General features: G+C 39.6%; 1 protein-coding gene across 2 annotated transcripts in view; it reads right to left on the bottom strand.

Annotated features, from left to right (window-relative positions):
- mid2 (midline 2) overlaps positions 1 to 2,652 on the bottom strand; it is a 175,970-nt gene extending 173,318 nt beyond the window's left edge. For both annotated transcript variants that reach the window (XM_042493808.1, XM_042493809.1), the window contains exon 1: positions 2,382 to 2,652. The gene's annotated coding sequence lies outside the window, so the exon portion shown is untranslated. The remainder of the gene's footprint in view (positions 1 to 2,381) is intronic.
- Positions 2,653 to 16,554: the final 13,902 nt, after the last annotated feature.

Raw genomic sequence — 16,554 nt, 5'->3', positions numbered from 1 at the left:
TCCATCATGAAAATATGTAAACAAAACCAGCCGGACCACAACATCCAAGTTTCACAGGAAACTGGAGTTTTATCCTTCCACCAACTTTAACAAAGCTGAAACAACACGCCGAGCCCCCTGCTGTTTCAAGAGGCACCCTGTGAAAGCACGGCCAAGAGGCTGACTCTTAAGAAATGCCTCATTCAGACTCAAACTGGCATCAGCTGCTGACAGACAGCCCAGAATAAAAACATCCCTGTGACGGTTGTCCTTTCTGGCTAACTGATCCGTGAGGATAAAGTGATTAAAAATGTACAAAGAACATCCCAAAGAAAACAAAAGAACGTGACCAATATCTTTTAAAGATTAACTGTTATGACAGGCAGTCACAACAAAAGAGGGATAAAGATATTTCCTGTTTTCATCAAAGAAAAAAAAATATATCTCTACAACATTAGATTCTCTTACTCATCAGTGTTAAAAAGAGTAAATCTAAAAAGAGAGAAAGGGATACTGTATTATGACCAAGATGACACATTTTAATAAAGAGAGCACTAATTATGCATGGCTGTTAAGTTTCACTTTATGTGGGTCAGTTACATCTTTAACATTTTAATATTGCATGGTGGCTTTGTTATGGCCATGGTAGGGAGTGGGAGTTACAGTCTTGGCACAGTTTTTTTCATAGTTATAAATATGTGGTTCCTGGAGGCAGAATTGCAATCGGCTAACCTGCTTCAAGCGGCAGAGTCGGCCAGGTACACTACTATACAGTAGGTGTTTACATCTATTTTTGAATATCATTGCAGCTGCAGCATCAACACAGAATGCAAACCTTCTGTCACAGATATAATCATCCCAGCATGTAGCTGACGCCCTGTGTTTTTCAAGGCACTGCTCTTGTCATTATAACGTCTTAATAATTATCATCCAACAGTGCAACTGAGGAGAGAGAGCGAGAGAGAGAGAGAGAGAGAGAGAGAGAGAGAGAGAAAGAAAGAGGGAGAGAGAGGCAGGCATGGATCGACTGTGAGAGTAGGCAGCACCCTGTAGATGCATGATGAATGAGGGTGTCAGCTGTATTCACCCAACTAGCAGCGCTGTCTCTGAGAGGGTTTGGCCCCATGCGCTGAGACCTGTCTCATTAACCACAGTGATCATGCATTAACAAGAGAGCGAGGGAGAGAGCTGGGAAATAAATCATTTTCTATAAGATGGTGAACCACCAATTTTTGGAAGAGTAATAGCTGTCTCAACGCATTAAACAGACCAACATCACTCGGATAGAGCAACACACTATGGAGCAAAACTATTGGTCATATTAAAATGTAACTGAACTCAACTTAAAAAAGTAGTTTGTAATTTAATAGTGTCAAATGCACATTTAGAGAAGGGACAGGCAGGGGACAAAGCCTGCTAACACTGGACCTTACTTTCTTGCTCCCCATTGTTTTGGTATCCTGCATTATTGATGTGGAGCTGACATTTTACACTGAGCTTTTCTGAAGCCACAGAGCCTCCACTGTCACCTGCAGTACTGTCTCAACAATAACCATACTGACATAGAGCCATGAAATGATGCAACATGCCTATGGGGACTGTGTGAGGGTCTTATTATTTGTTAGTGAGTTCACAGTGATGTGTTTCACTCTATTGTGTTTCCATCAATACTACTGTAGCACTGATATTCGATTTTTCATAAAAAGAATAAAAAAGCGATGTCTTTCTAGTCCTTATGGATCAAAAATGCTTGGCACCTACAGTACATACTATATGTCTGACTGTTACTCTGGCTGGCGTCAGGGGCGTGGTTAGGAGTCAGCTCAGGTCAGTCTCTATGATCATATACTACTACTACTACTCTATGATGAACTGATGGTTGCAGGAGACGTAAAAATACTTTCAGCAAGCCTCAAACTCATCCAGCGCAGCTTAACATGCCAAAAAAAAAATCCCACTCAGCAAAGACACCTCATAGCTACAGCATCCAGTTACCACAGAGAAACTGTCATAGAAAGTGTAGTTTCAACACTCTTTAACAATTCTCATCGTGCATGTCTGAGCCCGCTACAATTAAAAATAAATGCATAAATATTACGTCCATGATGTAATGCTGACGCGCCACATACGAGATTTGCGAGGGCACCTTTGCTCTCGTCGTGTTTTCCAAATCACTACATCAGTCACACACTTGTTTTTTTTTTTTATCTTGCTCGTTTTTGCGTAACTGTAAAAGCCTTTCATGCACTCGTGAACAGCTGATATGGTTGATCATCATATTGCAATCAGGTATCCCTTGAACAGGCTCGCACAGCGCACAAAATAACACAGTTTTTATTTAGCTGGTGTGCACGTTGCTCTGTGTATCCCTTCAAAACCCACAGGAAAAAAGCACAGCCTACCTCAGTTCGCCGTGACAGCTCCGTATGTCGACTTGTAGCAGTGGCTGGCAACAATGTGACGCTCGCAGTGAAGATCACAGTTGGTAAGCGCAGAAGTTTTGACGAGTCAGTGACTGGGGGATCACACACGCTGTGTCGGTGCCTGACGGATCTGTGTATCACACAACAGTGTGGAGTGTTTATGACAACGCCCCAAAACAAAACTGATCTGCTTGAGTCGCCGCCGGATCATTAACGCGTGTTTAAGATGTTGCTGTCCAACTCGGCTGTGCGCAACGGTGCGCGTCCTCTCTCTCCCGACGTGGTCCCCAACCTAAACGCTCCCCAAGGACACGTGACTAACCCGAGGGGGACGGGAATAGCTCGTATTCCCCCCCACGGCAGCAGCTGGGATCGGTTACACAGCTGCTCCAGTGCCCGTGCAACAAACCCGAGCGGTGCGCACCCATACTCCTCCTCCGCCCGCCCTCACATCCCCTGTGGCCTCACGGTGTCGCTGTCATTTTTACCTTAAGATGCACTGACGGCAAGATGTGTTTGTGAAAATACACCTGTCTCATTGGTCTATGGAGCCAAAAATCGACTAACATTGCTAAAATTCTAGTTATAAAAGTTATGTTAAAGTAGGAAACACTCTGAAATATTCTTTGTCCATGTCATATTTTGAATATTTTAAATAGGCATAAAATCACAATACCTTTGATAAATGAAAACAATCTAAAAACAAATAGCTAGCAAAACAATCTATTTTAAGTATTCAACTCTTGGTACCTAATAGTCTAAGTATAACTTTGATTGTTTCTTATTTATTGATCAATATTTGACAAATACCCAAGAAAATAAGTTTTAGGTTTATACTAATCATAATCACTGGGTTGATTCACAGCAGCCAGCAGCCAGCTTACTATGTGTGTTGGTTGGATCTGCCTTATTAAAACATTGCTTGGAAATGTTTTGCATCACATTTTTGTGACTTCTCCAACTACAATCATGTTTTTTGAAAGTATCCAGAAATGTTTATTTGCTTTTCAGTCTCATAGTCCCACACTCACAGAAGTTGACAGCTGCAAAGAGATTTTCTCTTACCTTTAACAGTCTTAGCTTGTGTTTATGGGGCAGTGATCCTCCAACAGGGCATTATGTGGCACCTTATTTTTGGCCGCTTGAGGATAACTCTGTAGCATTCTCGGCTGAATGATGGTGAAACTTTCCAACTGATAGTTCACAAAAGCATTGTTGATAAAACTGCAGCTCCAAAAACATGCCATGAACACACCTAATAGCCAGGAAGTAAACAAAACAACAAATTGCCATTATTTAATCTAACTAAATAACAAGCTCTGATAGGGTGTTTCAAGTGAACGTATTTAACTCAAAATGAAATGACTGAGTAAATATTTTTAATTTTCATGGCGGATATTTTGACTTGTCATGGTAGAAAAAAAACACTCACCCAACTAAGCAAGCGTACTAAAACATATGTAACTGATTTCAAATTGTTTTTCAACCGTTTATTTGCCAGCGTGCTAAGCTAGCTAACGTGAAGTCTATGGTTAGCATCTTACCTTGGAGCAGACGAAGGAGCTTTTGTTGATTTTCCACTGATAACTGTGAGTGAGGTCTTCCGCACTGTTTAATCCATATCCGACATCTCCTCTCTTGCATTTTTTGGCTTTAGAAAAGCGAAAAATAGGCGAGGAAACCCCGCTCTAAACTTTGACGATACCAGCAGCATCTTGCAGCTTCCGCGTGCACTCTGACCCGTGTTCTTGCGCACACTCTGACGGGCCCACACGTGCCTAGCTACGGTTGCTAACGCAGGATTGGACAGTTGTAGGAAGAGGCGGGGTCATAATGAGCAAAAATTAAAAACATCCGGGCCCTGCTGTTCAAATGCTGACCGGACGTAATAAAATCTAAAAAAAAAAAAAAAAAAAAAAAAAAAAAAAGGTTGTTCTCACATTGGATTACATCACTTAATCCAACCTTGATTTTGACCTGGGTCAAACATTTTGTTTGTGTTGTTTTTTAGTTGAATTGGGATAACTTTGATTAAAACAAATAACAATAATCAGGATTATCCTGTCCTGTCAAATGGTTAGTTTTCAGGGTGGATTTCAGGGACCAAAATTTCATAAAATGTTTGAATTGGTGAATGCAATTATGTAGTAGGCATATAAGCTATATACTGTACATGTATTTACATTTTGCATTTTATTTGTTTGAGCATTACAGTGGTTAAGTAGATAAAGTACACATTAGACATTAGGCTACCTATTAAACCCTTAATAACACACACACACACACACACACACACACACACACACATATAGATAGATAGATAGATAGATAGATAGATTGATAGATAGATAGATAAAAATATATATTCAAAAAAAAGACAATGTGCTGGCTACCTGTTGTTCTTTACAAAGCGAGAAGCTCACAGTGTGAAATGGACCCCCTTTTAGAGCACCGGTTATCTGGATTTGCTATTTATGAAAAGTTTATATCTGGATCAGGGTGATTCAGTTCATTTTCTGATCCTGGATAGCAAAGCAACTGGGTCCAGATTATCCAAGTAACCTATTGCACCAAACATCCTTTACAAACTGTGCTGGCCCATTTTTCCCTGTGGCAGCAAGTCATGAGCCAACAATAACTTGTGTGGTATAAACTGGGTTTTTAAAGACATATTTAGGGCTGACTAACTCTGGAGTAGCAGACAGACAAAGAGAAACTTGCTAACCGTGCAACATTAAGGCTAGAAACAACAGATAATGCAAGGCTCTCCTAACATAACACTCATGCACTCCAGGTATGTAAAAAAAAAAAAAAAAAAGAGAGAGCCTGTTTTTCAACATTTGAAGACCGTGCTAATAATTGCCCTATACTGGCAGGTAACTGTGTCTGCATTCTGTTTGCATTTCTGTTTTTCTTTAGTTGTGATTTAGTTGTGATATTCTATTTTTAGTGTAACTGTACACAGTAGCTACAACTGTAAACTCTTTGAAGTGGCTTATATCTATTTAACAGTGTGTTGCTGTAAGAGCATGCATGCTCAGCTAACACATTCTGTGTTTGCAGAGGAAAATTTTGATGCTCACAATAGTCTTTTATTGGTCTCATCAAAAATAAATTATGCTCTTATTTGGAGATTACTAAATTCTGATCTGTTGTTCCTAAAGCTGCGCATTAGGAGAAATATGGAGCAAAAGAATACATTAGCAAGATTTCTTTTGCTGTGCTCAAATCAGAAGTATGACGAATCTAAGAACAGATAGCCTAAAATACACAGAGCTGAGACCTGAATTTGATCACCGAGACAAAATTGTGAACATGTGCAGGATAATTTATAAACCAATCAAGTTTTCTTTTGGATCTAGCTGTTATCTCAACAGCGGATTATTTCAGACAAAGATTACTACAGTGCGAGAGAAAAAAGAACATTTAAAGATCTCAAATTAGGAGTGGGTTGAGACAAGAGGGAGGCTATTTCTCAGGAGCTGAATTTGAGAAGTATGAGAAAATGTCTTACATTGATGTTTAACTGAGCTCAAGGAGACAAAGCTGGACAAAGAAAATATCTTATTTTTATGTTTCCTTTCTTCTGAATTTTTTATACATTCTGATCTCATATAAAGTACAGTTTGATTAAAAACAAAATGCAAACTGTGCAGCAGCTCACAGAGAACACTGGATACCCAAAAGCCTCCCTCCATTTGTTGTCTTTTGACAAAGCAGATGACCATATTCAGAAGGTTAAATATCTCATATGATGAGCACTGGAGTTTATTTTTTTTAAACATTCAGTGGTTGGTATGCTAAAGTTGTGCAGTATTTTGATTCTTGACACATACTTGAATGCTATACAGCATGTAAACACCCTGGAGATGGGGTGAAAAGTTTAGGTTTCTCTGTAAGCATGGCATGCTTCCAGAGAAGCTAATGGGAACAAAATCCATGTGGTTATTCGCATCAAACAAATGCTGATTGGTTTAGAAAACGGAGGGATACTAGAAACACTACAACTGGGCAAAGATTAAACAAAAAAAGCCTGTGTACTAGTATGCAGACACTGAAGGATGTTTCACTCACTAGGTATGACCTTTGTTGAACCAGAGGATATTCTGATCATTTTCAAAATGAGCTCTTTCCCTTGGCAAATTAACTTGAGCTCTTCCAAAAAAATGGGAAGAAAAAAATGAGCAACATAAGAAATGATCAAGAAATTAGTAAGAGGTACAAGAAAAGTATAAATTTAAAACAAAACAAAAGCAAATGGGAAAGTGAAAAAAACAACAACAGGGAAATGACCTGAAAAAAACTCTGGTAAAATATTCAAGTGCTTTTTAGCTTTTTAAAAAATAATATTCTAAATCTATTTATTTCCTGAAATTTGCAGAACATTTCTTGCAAAGATGCTCTTGCCGTTCCTTTCTGATATTTTCTGAAAGATATCAAAGGGTTTCAAGGTTCAAATGTTTGCATAAGGTGTCTCAATGCAGATACAGATTTTACAGGGTGCCTGCAGTAGTGAGGTTTTAAAAATAAGACCTCAGTGTTAAAATCAGTGATATGCATCTGTGGAAACAGAAGCTAATTTCCTCAGCACATGTGGATTGGTGTATGTGTGAGCTGCAAAGCAGCCTAAATACAACAAATCAGCTGTGGAATTGTAAAAGGTTTACCCCTCTTATTGATGTCAAGTATGGATTTTGTTTGTGCTTTACAAAGAGCAAATGAAGTAGAGCAACAACTGAAGACCTCTGAGGCTAAACCCACCTCCTCAGCTACTTGTGGTCGTATTTTGAAGGTAGGCGGATGGAAATAACATTGCTTGCGTGCTCATTAGCCTGATGTGCACTTTCAGGCAGGGAATGTCACATCATTACTGCTGTCTGTCTGCTCTGCATGCACAATGGAAACAACTTTATTCTGCAATGGAAACCTTGGACCTGTGGTGTAATAGGATAATAATTGACAGGTCCAACAGGCCTGGAATAAATGCTTTAAAGTTGGAGTCCAGACAAGTAATATTTAGCATTTTCCTCCATAACAAGATGGTGTATGCATGGGGATAAAGTGATTACTTTTTCAGGCAGCACTGATCAGACATATCAGTGCTACGGTGGCGTGTGAAGTTTAAACGAAGGGGGCTGGAAAACGAGCGCATCTTAAATTTTTCTGTCACTTGACTCAGTTCCCACCAAAGCACTTAAGAAACGAGGTTATGGTCCTGAAGATGAAGATGAGAGGAGCTGTCTTCTCCAAACCCAGAGGTAAGCTAACGTGGGTGTGCTGCTGAGAAACAAGGATTTGTCTGCCGAATTACCACTTTCAAACGGCTCTAAAATGCAAATGGGACAGATGTCAAATAGTGGCAGAGCTGTACAATCGTACGAGTTGCCATCTTAATTAGTTCCTCTGTGACAAGGTGCTCATTCAGTGGTGGCAAGAAGGACAACTTAATGCTGGAGGGGAAAGTGACAGGTGGTCTTTGTCTCTCTGTCACATCCACCCGCTCCCATCCCACACACACTGCCAGTCACTATTACCTTAACACAGATCATTAATGATTGCATTTTGTTATACAGTGAATGTGCCATGTTAAGCACACATCCCATTGTTTCCCAACATGCCTTTTCAATTCAAAGATCAATCTCCATTTGACCTCTAAAAGCCCACCCTAGAAGAAAGATGGTACACAAAGGAAATCCCCAGCGGAGGGATTCACACTGAGAAACAGCACTGAAAAGGGGCTAAAGGGAAACCCAGCAATCTTCCTCTCAGCATGCCTGGAGAGTATATATGAATATTTGCATATGATCTGTGAAATGGGACCAGTGGTGAGGTAGATGATGAGAGCTGTGGCTCCTTCCCACCTTGCATTTATGTTTATGCAGGAAGCTGATAAAGTGGATCCCGAGGGTTCAGTGTGTCCACAGGACTAAAGATCAAAGGTGGCAGGTGGATCTCTGTGCTTGCGTGTGAAAACTGCAAAACTGGTTGTTCCCTCAAGGACATGTCATTGTTAGCAAGGCAGGTTTCATCTCTGCTAAGGTCACGTCAGGACATAATGGCAGATGCAGAGACCAACCCCATGACCTGATGATTTTTATTTTTTTTAGCTGTCTTCAATTTCATGCATTTATGCATACAAAGCAAGACACTGTAGAAGCCTGGTCTCAGGAATAAATATTTTACATTCCTGAAGTCACCCTGACTTACATTATCACCCTCTTCTTTTTCCCCTTTGAACTAGCATCCGGCATCTTTCAATAACACATTTTCTGCAGTTAAAAGAATTTCAAAGAAGTGTTTTCATCCTTTCAAACTGCTTAAAATGAAATGTCCTTGTCCTTCTTCATCTTGCTTGTGTGAAGGTAGAAAAGGATAACATTTGATGTTGCCCTTTTATTTGAATCTCCTCTGGCCAAGACAAGAAAAAAAGCAAAAGCAAAAGAGGCTTTAAAGGCTCTGTATGCACCATCCAGAGTTTTAATATAGCAGCAAACAACTATTTGCCACATAAAGACATGTAATTTTAACTTCTTTATGGGTTGTTGTGGTTAACTTTTGTGCCTCAACATAACCATGTTAACCACAGCGTTGTTGAAACATAAAGAATGATATCTTCAACATAACAACTACAAATGTTTGCAGAAACATACAATTCTAACATTTATTTTGGCGATTGGGTTGTTTTAAGACTATAAACCTTATTCCAAGGGAGTTTTACAACAAGATAAACAACAAAATGCTGACAAAAGGAATTTCCCTGTCTGCTGAATTGCCAGAGTTACAGAACTGACGATATATTTGTGAATCTGAGCATCAGTATCTTAATAATTTTACACCTAAAAGTGATGAAAAAAAGTATTGTCCTCCAAATAAAACATCGACCCTCGCCAACACTGAACTCTCAGAGGTCGATAAAGAATATTTAGTAATGTGTGCAGATAAGTGGCAAACTGCATTATCTCTTACAAAGCTCCCTTAATCTACATAGAGATTAGCCCAAAATATATTGTTAATCATTACAGGACTTATGAATAGTTAATTGAAGAGGGATAACTGAAGCTGGGGAAAAGTAATAATTAATGAGGCTGGGTGCAGATGGGACAGTATGGGATACTTAATTAAATTTTGGCACTGAGAATGACCCATTTTTTAAGCTGTTTGGAGTATGGTTAAGTTTCGAGTCAGTTCAAAGAAATCAAACTTATACAAAATTCAAAATAAAACGGTCATTTCACAATTGCGCATGGACATATGCTGTTTATTATAAGCTTTTGGACTAAAAGCTAAAATGATTGGTATATCTATCAGTTGGTCCATTTTTATTGGAAACTGATGACATGTTTCAATTCAAAATGAGGATAGTTGTTACATTTTCAAACATGTGATACCAATAAAACAAAGAAAGAAACAAACAAACAAAAAAATACTTGAAACTTCTAATCATTGCTGCCTACAGGCTGGAGCAACAACATTAATACACAGTGGAAGCTTCCAAGGACTGCATAATACTGTATATTGTATTTTATGTAAATATCTCAGTGACTCAATCTCTTCTCTCCAACTGTGCATTTTAAGTTTTAAAAACATTCCTTTGTTAAGCAGCTCTGGGGATTTTGCTGTGTTTGCTGTCTGTCTGTCTGTCTTTCTGTCTGGCTGGGGTTTCTGAGGATCAGTGTTGATGTAAGTAGCTGCCAGCTGCTGTCTCTTGGCTCACTGTCCAGTCAGTTATCTCAGTCACTGAGGATATATACAAATACAAAAACAATCCAGCAATCACACCGACTCATAAATGCCTGAGCAGGAAGACGCTTGCATGCAGGTAGTTCTGTTGCACTGCAGGGGCTGTTTTATTCATGAAACTCTGCAGGTCAGCCCTGGTGATTAGGAGTCATCTATGACTTGCTGATGTAACCTGTGTGTAATGCATTGAGTACACTGTACACACCTTGACACACTGTGCTTTTCTGCTCGCAATGGTTTTTGAAATGTTATTTAATAACATTATATGTTATATATATATAATTACAAATCTTTGTGTGCACGACACAATTTTGCAAATCTGACCTCTCACCGCTCTTTCATTACATTTTTTAATGTGCTAGAACTAGAAAATCTATTTAATAATAATAATAATAAAAAGGTTCAAATTGGAGCGCCATGTTCCTACAATACATTTAGTAACTGTGCTTCAAAAAAGTGCTGAAGACCATTTAAAAAAGACTTGTGAGTGAAGTCTGTGAGAGTATTACTTAGTTAAAAAAATCATGGAGCCTGCAGGAGCCACAGTTTGTGTCTATACCTGGTATTCATGCTGTTTTAATAGAAAACTCAGAGTTATGCAAGGTATTTAGCTCTGACCTTTAACATAAATAAGAGCTGAATCAAATGTATTAGTTTTGCATTTACTACACTTTCAGCAAATGTTATGTTTAATGTTTATTTATTGTAAGAATCAAAACAGGTGGTCACATTTTTTGACATTTTGAGTTGCTTATCATTTTCTTCAATCTCTAGTCTGATGTTATTCTCCTTTTGTCGGCAAGGTATGTAAATGACATTAAAAATTCTGTGATTGTTGCAGATTTGGGTCAGACGTGATGTCACTGCCTCATCGTGTGCATTACTGGAGGGAATTCTCAATCACAAAATCTGACAAACAGCGAAGTTAGAAAAGATTGTTTCGTTACGGATCGGATTAGCCCAGGGGTTCTTCACCTGAAGGTTATCTTGTATTCCGTAGACTATTCCACTGCATACTGATACATAGCTGATAAGGCAAAGACAGGAATTTGGATTTGTCTGACAATTTAGAGAAATACGAAGTGAGGTAGACAAAGGTAGTGCTCAGCAGGGGGTACCAAGCTCTAAAGCTGTGAACACCTTGGCATAGTTAGAATAGCTTGGAGGAAATAAACTCACTATTGAAAGATGGAGAAAAAAAGAGAGAAAAGAGGAAGCAGCGGAGAGCATGTGAGTGTGGGTGTGGATGGAACATGCTGGTGAAAGAGATCAGCCCGCTAGCTTGTGGTTCTGGGAAGATATGGCATATATTTCCGTGAACTTGAGAGCAAACATCGAAAACTGCAAAAAAATGATCATAATTGATTTTTTTTTTATTCATTAGCTGAGGAATGAGGGCATAAGGAGTGATAGCATTTCGGCCTGATGCAACGGCTTGTCGTAAAATCAGTCACATGTATGAAATATTAATAAATTAATAAATATAGGTTTGAAAGCTTATCTCTGTTTGGAGTGCTTTCATCAAAAAAACATGTTTTAGCTGCAGCAGTGGAGCTCTCAATTCAACCTGGTAAACATGATAGGTGTGTTTCAAGGTATACAGCAGGGTATATAAGAAAAAAATGTGTACTGTGTTGTCTATCCATTACATTGCCTATTTATTGCAATTGTATTTTCATATTATTTTACAAACATAGAGGCAGAATTACTGCCTCACGTTTATATGTCTACACAAACCAGTCAAGTTGCAGTTACAGTTCACATAACATTAATTCTTAAATTATGGCTAAAAACATGGTTTCTGCTGTCACCTTTGGCCTGTGACCACCACATTGTAATTCATTTTGAGTCCAAGAGGGCATTTGTGCCAAATTTGAGGAAATGCCCTGAAGGCCTTCTTGAGATATCACCGTCACAAGAATGAGACAGGCGCAAGGTCACAGTAACCTTGACCTTTGATCACTAAATTCAAATTGCTTTATGGTTGATTCCAGGTGGATGCTTATACCAAATTTGGAGAAAATTCTAAGGATATCATTTTTGCGAGAATGAGAAGAATGCAAGGTCATGGCGACCTTGACCTTTGTCCACTAAAATCAAATTGGTTCATCCTTAAATCCAAAAGGACCTTTGTGCCAAATTTGAAAACCTTCCCTCAAGGTGTTTTTGAGATATCACATTCACAAGAATGAGACAGACAAGGACACACTGTCCTTGATCTTCTATCTGTGACCACCAAAATCTAATCAGTTCATTGCTGTGTCCAAGTGGACATTTGTGACAAATTTGAAGAAATCCCCCCAAGGTGTTCTTGAGGTATGGCATCACAAGAATAGGACAGACAGAAAACCCCAAAACATATGTCTCCAACCATGGCTATCACTGGTGCAGAGGCATAAAAATGGTGTTTGCACATATTGTTTAAATTTTTGTGAGAATTAATGTAGGTATTTGATTATGGAGCATGTCTTCACTGCATGAGTACTTTCAAATCTCCTTCATGTTATGTATCTGTCACATGTTTTATCCGTAACAGTGGATTTCATCCTTGTGTAGGATATGGTTTATTTCAGGATTGCAGGGAACCAAATCTCTCTGTACCATGCTGCAAAACTAAGTAGTGAGTATTTTGTTTACATCTGCAGAATGAAAGCCAGCTGGGTGTTGCAGTAGGTATCGGGCTAATGTGGTCCCATTTCATTTTCAAGCTGATTAAATGTCCCAGCTCCATAACAGTGCCTGACAGCAGCCTCGTATGGGCAGGATAAAACTTTTCCCAGCTGCAGAGGCCTGGGGGGGGTGGTCTCGTGTCACGGCAGAGCCGAACAGAATATCCAAGCATCTGCTCCTGCCGGTCCAGGAAGCATCGCCAGATTAAACCTTGAGGGGTCTGTGATTATCTTGAGGCCCTGTCTACGACAAGAGTCCTGGTTGGCAGCAGCCCACAAGGCAGTGTCGCCATCCTGAAATTGAATTGGGAAGGATTTAATGGGTTTAAAGGCTTTGGCTCTCAGTGTGATGGAATCAGATAGGGGTAAAAACGCCAGGAAGTTGGGACAGGCAGAAGGCTCGGCAGCGAGGCACAAAGTGAGAGAGACAGAAAGGAAGAATTGGACACAGTTAAGGCTAACTGATGGGAAGCAGGTGATCTTCCTGATTAAGCAAAGGTCATTTTAGGTCAGTGTCTCTGTGGCTTCAATTCTGTAAACACTGATTACATTCATGACCCATTTAAAGTGGTAATAAAACATCTGTCATACTGTTACACAGCAGATAGAAGAGCCTGAAACTATTCATGCTGTTTCCATTATTACTCACAATGAGAATGTAAGAAGCTCCACTGATTCTGTATGTATGGAATTCAGTTTTCAATGTTGAATTTCAACATCAAGGACAAATATTAAAACACTTTTTTTGCCCAATACTACTCCAGGACGTTCTCTCCTGGGAGAAATTTAATCAACATGAACAATTTCAACCACTGAATGAGTGTTTTTGCTATTTAGCATTATTTCTGACTGAGAGAAAAAGAATAATCCACACAGAAACCTGTGGCCCCACAGGGGAAAGGAAAATGAGTGATTGTTAATTTGTGAAATGATGATGATGCTTGTGTAATAGAATAGCTTTAAGGGAAAGCGTGACCCACGTATTGTCCCCAAATTAAGGAAAAAAGGGATCTCAGGCTAAGAATTGTAATGCATCTGTTCTGATGGAAAACTGAGCACCAAAGAAAAATCATTTCAATCAGGAGAGACAGGTAAATTAAGTGAAGACAAGTGCGTAATACAGAGTGCAGGTATACAGCATTACAGAGATAATAGTAGTAGTGAACATTCTTTATATAGCACCTATCAAAACACAGTTACAAAGTGCTTTACAATCAAGATAATGTGATAATTACGATTTGACTGAAGGACTTTGGTGCTTAGGCTTTACAGGTAGAATATAGGGGCATCTGCCCTTAGCAGCAGCAAAATAAATGCCCCCTTTGAGTCCAGACACTGAGGATGATGGTGTGCATTACTGCAGCATGAATGTATAAAGGCAGAAAGATCATATTTAAAAAGACAGCAGCAAGACAAAGGCTAACAATGACAGCGTGTTGCTGTGATTTTGGTTAAATTTGATCACCTGACAGATCAACTGATGGGCCCCAGACACTGAATACATTTATATGAAAAAAAATCTAGTTTTTGTCCTGATTACAAAAAAGAAAATATTCCCTCCTAAGGTGTTTAAATGGCTAATGAAAATGAATATTATTCTTTCATTCTTGTGTACTTGCAGCTGTGCATACTCCAAAAGATGTGGCCTCACATGTTGTTTACCATGTCACAATATGGAAAAGCAGCTGCAGCTGCATGCCATTTTGCTTCTTTGCATCAGAACAGACCATAAACAGATAAGAGGCTGTAATTGAGGCATATTTTCTGAACGCATGCCCAAAGAATGCTCCTAAAACAGAGATAATACTGATCAGGATCATCCCACGTATTATTCGGAAAATGCTAAATTCGGAAAATGCTAAATTTGGAAAAGGCCACATTCAGAAAAAAGGCCTAATTTGAGAATATCTACATGGAATATGTTGTTTACATGACCTCATCAAATTCAGAATTCATCCCTAAGTATGAAAAAGTATAGTCTTCCTGAATGAACTTTTGCTACAGCTTCATCAGGTTCCATGTCTCCATTATACTGACTTATGTTTGCATTTAGACAGCCACATCCTACAACCCTACAACCTTGTGCAGCTTGATTCATGATCAACTTTGACATCTGCTACATGTGTCTTGTTGAATTTGCTCTCTGGTCTCAAATAAACCCCGCCTGCTTTCCAAATATTCTTCTGTGAAAAAATACTGAAAATACAATAAAGCTGCCCTTTTAGTGCAGAAAATGCCATTTCATGTCAGGTGTCTGAGTGCATGGCAGTTCTGCAGGCACTGTACATTAGAGTGGTCATCAATGGAGAGAGAAGTCTGGCCAATGTGACATCTGTGCTTTTGTGCATCACACCATCACGCCGATAGAGAGTGGGGAGAGGAAATTGAAGTGGCAGAATGAACTCAATTGTGCTACACTCTTATTTCCAGCAAAGCATAGAGCTTATAGGATATCAATACATCCAGATAGCACTGCTGGAGATAAGGGGCTTGTGAAAAGAAGGAGTGGGCATGTGCTGCTGCAGCAGGATGTCTAAGCTCAGGGCTGGAAAAGAGCCCCACTTTTATAATGGTTTGGTTGTGCGAGCCCTGAGAGGCAGGTACAAAGTGACAGCACATTAACTTGAACTCCCTGGTGTCTCACCTCCTCCGCTCTGGACTGGACAACACCATTCCCACTTTGCGGACCTGTGGGCTCTTTAATGAGGAGAGAAGACTGGCTCTTACTGCCCAAACCTGAGGGTCATGACCACTCGTTGTCATGGCTCCTAAACAATCTCCCAGACTGTCAGTCCTCTGGGAGAGAGTGCCCGCATTATATTGGCTGCAGAATCAGATGGCCTGGTTGATGACTGGAAAACATGGCTCAAGCCTTTTTTACACAGAGATCAGGCTACAGGGCCACAACAAAGTCTCTTATTTAGTCCTCCTTTGCATTTTTACACAGCATTAAGCGATAGCAGCATCATTTCACTCAAGTGTGTGATTAAAGACTGCATGCTGGCATCGCAGAATCGATGACATGTAACCAAACAGTGTTGGCCTCTGGTGCAATACAAAACGTGCACATCTATACAATAACAATGGAATAACATGTCAATAATAATTATTTGTTGTCCCTGTTATATGGTAGCTGATCTTGTCCTCTGCCCAGAGGGTAAAGAGCTCCCGGATCACATTGTTTTCCAAACTTGTTGACATTTACGACCACTGTTCTTCTCCTCTGAGTTAGCCGCTAACTGCTGTTCCCTGCTTTTTAAATCGCTCAACTGAGGGGGTTCCACAACACATCGTCAAAATGTCACACTTGTCCTGCCCATAGTCCTTTCCTGCCAGCTTCCCTGTTTATGCAGACACAGATTCTGCAGTGTTACTTCCTCCTGCGGTGGCTTAAGGGTGAGACAACTGTATCCCTCCGTTCTGAGACTGTACCTTATATACAGAGCAGTGAGGTGGTTTAACAGCAACCTATTTCTGCCAGGAACATGCAGTGTTAAGGGGGCTTCAGAGAGAGACAGAAGTGAAAGTAAAAGGAAGTTCATCTTTATCATAAGAGCGATAAGTATAAACTTCCTCTAAACACACAAGAAAACAACACAGTCCAAAACGTATTAGTTCTCTGCAGTATTTCATGGAAGAATGCCTTTAATTTTTTTGAAATATCACTCTGCTAAAACAACAAAGTCAAAGAAGAGGAAGTTACATTATGCTTTTGTGGGTTTCTCATGAATTTACAGTAAATG

The sequence above is a fragment of the Plectropomus leopardus genome, chromosome 9 (assembly GCF_008729295.1).
Source record: "Plectropomus leopardus isolate mb chromosome 9, YSFRI_Pleo_2.0, whole genome shotgun sequence".
NCBI lineage: Eukaryota > Metazoa > Chordata > Actinopteri > Perciformes > Serranidae > Plectropomus > Plectropomus leopardus.
The sequence above is the reverse complement of the archived record's forward strand: the minus strand, read 5'-3'. Positions and strand labels throughout refer to the sequence as shown.